Raw genomic sequence first — 6,204 nt, forward strand, 5'->3', positions numbered from 1 at the left:
GACCGGCAAAAAGTTTCCGTCCTAAATGAACTGCGGCAGCGAATAAAAGGGTCCCCTCTCCTTTCTCTAAAAAGTAAATAATTGGTTGTGTCAAAATCAACCATACCGGTAAAACATTTGAATAAAAATGACAAATCTGACATTTCCCGCCTGTGTGAGAGTGGCGCCATGTTGTGGGCTAAAAGCCTGTCCTTATAGCTCAGTTGGTCGCCGAGCATGTGCCTAGTTGCCCGGCGTTAAACACGCTGACAACCATATCTATTGAGGGTTACATCTAAAATGCGGACCGGCTAGTTCCAAAACGGAACGGCACCTGAAGACTTTATACAGTATGTCACACCCCTCTTTGTAGTCTTTTGAACCGTCCAACTTGGCGCCAGCACTTTTAACTATAAAACCATACAACTATTAACTGAAAACCAAAATATGATATATGGCAACGCTCAAGAACATGGATGCTTGAACTCACTGCCTATAGATGTCACTATGCTGACTTGGCGCGGATCGAAACGATTGTCCTAACTACATGAAACACACACAAGTAACGCGGAGCAATTGCGCAACACTAACTTTAACAATAACGCATGAAAACTAATGAACATAACTTCGCGCGCAGACACAAAGTCTTTGAAAGAAGAATATTGTCTTAGAAGCGCCTTTAGGCTCGATCACTGAAACTACATTGTTTAAGGAATTGAACCCGAGGCGGAGGACCTTGGTTGAGTTACCAAGACACTCTCGGGTGGAGCTAAAATACAGTCCAAACCCGAGCCGACAGGCGAGGATTTGGACGAAATTTTAGCTCCACCCGAGAGTGTCTTGGTAACTCAACCAAGGTCCGAAGCCGAGGGTTCAATTTCTATTCTAAAATACCTCAAACTTAAAAAGATAGGCCACGAAAATAACTTGAATATGTGCGAATTTGGCAAATTCCATCCATCGCCGGCCCGGCCGGAGCGCCGGTAGCGCCATTGTTTACATTATATTACGGCAACGTTACAGAAAATGAGACATGTACATTTTGTACAGCGCGCATAGGAAGTCCGCATCGGCTCGCTCAAGTGATGCTAAAATCCGCGCAAATGGGCTATTTGGAGCGTTTTTCTCGGCAAATATGTGTAGTGCTCATTAAAAAACTTAGGGTGGTTGATGCTTCCTTGACTGATTTGTGTTTGAAGCAGTGTTTTGAGCGCCTCAAACTTCTGAAGTGAGCCGAAATTCCATTGACGTGACGTGTGCATGGTTTCCACATTTTAGTGCAACCCGAGGGAACTTTGGTAGAGCATCTTGGTTGCGTGTCCAAAACACTCCGCTCTCAGAACGAGGCTTATGCATTTACCATTTAAAAGTTGACTTTACGGTACCAAGGTATTTTAGAATTTAGAACCCAAGGTGGCCAACATTTACGGTTAGCACCGTTTATGTCATGATATAGTCCTTGGCCCAAATGGGTAGAGTTCTGGTCCTGCCACTGACTCTGCTCGGCTGTATGGGCTCCGCAACATTTGGAGTTCATGGGTTTGTCACGGGCATATCATCACTTGTCGACTCTGTCTGTGGCTGGGGTCTGCATCCTCCGTTTCGACTTCAGGCTGCTTTGGGACAAACGGCTCCGGTGACTGACGGATATGTCTCCTGTTACGGCGGTAATCAGTGCCATTATCGGATATGACAACGTAAGACCTGGGGGTCTCATGATTGTCTTTAACGACAGCCGGCTGCCAATGACAGTCCTTACGAATACGCACGTTTTCTCCAGTTTTTAACTCAGGAAGCTTTCTGGCCCCACGGTCGTAGTATTTCTTTTGGACGGCCTGGCGTTGGCGGAGCTGAGCTGTCACATCCACAGAGATCACTGGTTTCAAGAGATCCTCACTCACTGGCAACTTTGGAGGCGGCGGTTCATTAGCATTTGAGCATGTGAATAGTTCATGCCCGATACTGGCGAGTCGCGTAAATCTAACAACGCGGGAAATGGATCTGCCCTATCATCAATCGCCTTTTTCAGCAGATTTTTAACAGTCTGTACATTACGTTCACTAAGAACGTTGCTCTGGGGATACCGCGGGCTTGAAGTTACCAATTAAAAACCCCATTCGTCTGCAAATGACCGGAGTTCGCGGCTACTGTATGGCATATTGTCAGCGACCAGTTCTTCAGGTATGCCATGTCGCGAGATGCACTCTTTCAGATTCTGGATGACAACTGTCGCAGTTTTTGATCGCAGCTCAAAAACTTCAGGATATTTCGACCAGTAGTCCACGACAATCAGATAGTCTTTCTCATAAGTGGAAATGTTTGAGCCTAACTTGGCCCATGGGCGACCCTTGATTTCATGTGCGATCATTGGTTCCTTTTGCTGATTGCGACTGAACTTTTTGCAAGTACCGCAACCTTCAACATGCCTTTCAATGTCCGATGACCGTCCAGGCCAGTAAAGTACCTGTCTTGCGCGAGCTTTGCATTTTTGAATGCCGAGATGACTTGCATGAATTATTTTGAGATAGTCTGATCTCAAACTGACCGGAACAACAATCTTGTGGTCACTAAACACAATGTCTTCTGCCATATGGAGCTGCTCTTGAATGGGCCAGTAACACCGGGCGTCTGGTGACACTTTGCCTTTATACTTTGGCCTGCCAAAGTGAACATAGCGACTGATTTCCTGCAGCACTTTATTTTCACGAGTTGCGGTTTGGAGTTGCATTCTGCGGCTCTCGGATATCGGCAAACTGGTGACCACCGTGTGGACCTGTTTGTCAGCCTCGGCAAACTGTTCACCAGAGTCCCCAGATGCCAGTGTACATGTGCTTGCCAGGTAGGTACTTAATGTGCAAATCGTACTTTATTGCGCGCAGTATCATGAGTTGCAGTCTTGGGGGCGATTTATACAACGGCTTTTGAAAGATTGCCTCCAACGGCTTGTGGTCCGAATGGACTATGACAGTACGGCCATAGATAAGGTGATAACACTTTTCAGCTGCATAGAGAATCGCTAGCCCTTCCTTTTCAATTTGGGCGTAATTAGTTTATAGGTTGGCTTTCCTGTAGCCGACAGGCCCCCAATCAGGTGCACGATGCATCACACTGTAATGTCGCTTTCTTTTTGTGATTGAAGAACCTAAGCACTGGTTCACTGGCCACCAGGCGGCGCAAAGTACTGAAAGCTACTTTCTGTTCGGGCCCCCATATGATCAGCTGGCGAAGAGGAGCGGTGATTGACGACATGTGCGGAATGAATGGGGCAAGGTAGTTCAATAAACCAAGAAATCTACGGACCCCTTCTGGATCCACTTGCTGGGGCATCTGAGTGATGGCTGAAACTTTGTTTTCATCCAGTTTAACACCGTCGCACCTGACCAGCATAAGCAACTGATGCTCTCTTTAACTGTAGTTTCGGCTTACTGAACTTCTGATTGTTCTCTCTAGCTCGTGTCAGGACTTTGCACAAGATTTCGTCATGATCATCATCAGCTCCGATGATCATATCATCTGCTATGAAATATACTCCTGGGATGTCACCATATGTCTGCTGGTTGCGCTTTTGCAGTATCTCGGAAGCTGGCGTGATGCCGAATGGCATCCTTTTGAAGAGATACGTCCCAAAGGGAGTGTTAAATGTTGTCAACAACGAACTTTCCTCACGAGAAGAATTTGCCAGTACGCGTCTTTCATGTCACGCACATTGTAATATTTGTTAGCACCGATCTTATCGATCACCTCCTGCGGCGTGCTGATATGAAATCTTTCTCTCCTGATTGCACGATTCAAGTCTTTTGGGTCGAACCACAAGCGCATGCTGTCATCTTTTTTTTCTACAATAACTAAGCTATTAACCCAATCGGTGGGTTTTTCGACCTTAGCTAGGACATCTTTATCAACAAGGATATCGAGCTTTTCCTTGTGGTTCGGCTGTATGCCAATTGCCACTTTCCGCTCGGCATGCACCACAGGTTTTACACTGGGGTCCACTTCGATGTGAAACGGCTCTGGTAGTTTACCACGACCTCTAAAAACATCATCAAACTCTGCAATGATCCATTCCGCTTCATCGGTTTCAACGGACAGTCCACTCATAGCTAAATTAGGTCCAGGGCATACTTTGCAAGTCCAAGGTCCTGGCATGCCTGGAGTCCAAGAATAGACGGCGAGTGGACGTTTGTGATGTTAAAGTCAAAAGTTCCACTTTTTGGTCCCACCGTGCATTTGAGCGAAACCTTTCCCTGGTGGTCGAGTTTACCACCGCCATATGCACGTAGATTATCTGGCGAGTGCTGGACAGCCGGTGCGCAGTTGACCCGTTTAAGCTTTGCATAGACGCGGCTCGGAAGTACACACGTTTCGGCTCCAGTCTCCACCTTGACCTTGACCTTTGCATCTCCAATGCGAACAGTGGAGACAAGACCACAATTGATTTTCCTAGCCATTTCCAGTTATTTCAAATGCCCGCCATCAAAGAATGCGTCAAGTAGTGAAACTGAAATTCGGATATGATATACGGGTTAGTCTTGCGAGTAACTGGTGCGATTTAAATTGGTGATTGACCACGGAATTTTTTTTTAAATTGACACAAGTGGACATTTTTACCCATTTCGGCCATTTTCACTCCAAATTTGAACCACTCCCTATGGCCAGGTTGTCAAAATTCAACATTATTTTTTTACCAAACAATTTATTTATATCTGTAGACTTGCCACAGCAAATATTTTTTCAATACCTCTCCAAATATGTACTTGAGAGTAAAAAACATGCACTCGTCTAATAGATAAGCCTGGACCCTCCAACCTATGAATATTCATTAGTGGTCTTGTCTCAGTGGTGTACCATGCACTAGGGGCGTCAGTCGATGAAACATCCCCAATCTGGTGTGAAACGGACTCGATAAATAGGCAGTCCTCCTGATAGTCGACGTCCTGATATGCAACCTCAAGTACTCGACGACCCCTGCCTTGTCTGTTAGGTGTTTTGCAATAAGCACCAAAATGATTGGGGCCTCTGCAACTTTTGCACGTTTTACCATGGGCAGGGCACTGTTCCTTTATACAGGCCCATGGTTCAAACCACAGCGGTCACTTGGCAATGACCTCTGACCGGAGGCTGTGTGATAGGTTTCACGCGACGCTGGCTTTTTGTCGAATTTCTGCTTTGGTCTGGCAGAAACATAGTCTACAGATGTAGCACTGGGTGGCTTGAGGGAGTCAAACTCTTTTTTGGTGCTCTCATACAAACGACATACACGGATTGTCTCATCTAATGTGAGGGCAGCACCGTCTTTGTACAAGCGTTTCTTCACAGTGTCCGACAGGCATGAGAAAACGAGCTTGTTCCGCACTGCCTCAAGCACATTTGGGAACTTGCATTCCTGGGCTTCCGTACGGACGTCATTGAGAAACTTATCAAACGGCTGTCCTTCTTGGCGGCTAAACTTAAACCAGAATGCTTCACGCAACATTAATTGCGGGTCACGGATTTGGCAGTGCTGCTCAAACTTGTGCACAACTGTATCAAAGTCAGCCTTGTTTTCAGCTGGCACGACTGGATCGGCATCAGGATCACCTGGTGCCCACTCAAAGTTATTGTAGATTTCGATGCCTTCATCGCCCAGAACATGAGGCAACGTGTTTACTTTCTTTGTCTTGTCTACAGCGTCCGGCTGAAGCGTTGGTACCATCGTTTCCAACCCTCACTCAGGTTGGTTTGTTCCATGATGTTCGGCCCGTCTGGCTGCTTCAAACTGGCTTTTTTATCACCCATCTTTGGAGCTAGTATAACTTTAGGTTCGGTTTAAACCTCTGACACCGTGTGAGATCTGGATGACGATGCCACGCCAGATATTTGATGGATCAAATATGGGTAAAGCTACTTGTTTGTTATGATGCTGACAGCCATATTTATTGAGGGTTACATCTAAAATGTAGACCGGCTAGTTCCAAGACGGAACGGCACCTGAAGACTTTATACAGTATGTCACAGCGTGTCTATACTTCACTGGACCATGACAATTACCATTTCCAATGCTGCCGTGAACTTCTCCATTCAATGGCAGTGGGACCGAAGACAATACGAAGGCTACATGCAACTCTGTCCAAACACACGACCGACTTTCAGGGAATTTAGCGATAATCTCTGACAGGGGCTCTTATAGCAGCTAAACTCTATATCCCAATTCCTCCTCCAGAATCTGATGTGGGGGCGCCTGATCAC

The sequence above is a fragment of the Lineus longissimus genome, chromosome 19 (assembly GCF_910592395.1).
Source record: "Lineus longissimus chromosome 19, tnLinLong1.2, whole genome shotgun sequence".
In the NCBI taxonomy this organism is placed as follows: Eukaryota; Metazoa; Nemertea; class Pilidiophora; order Heteronemertea; family Lineidae; genus Lineus; species Lineus longissimus.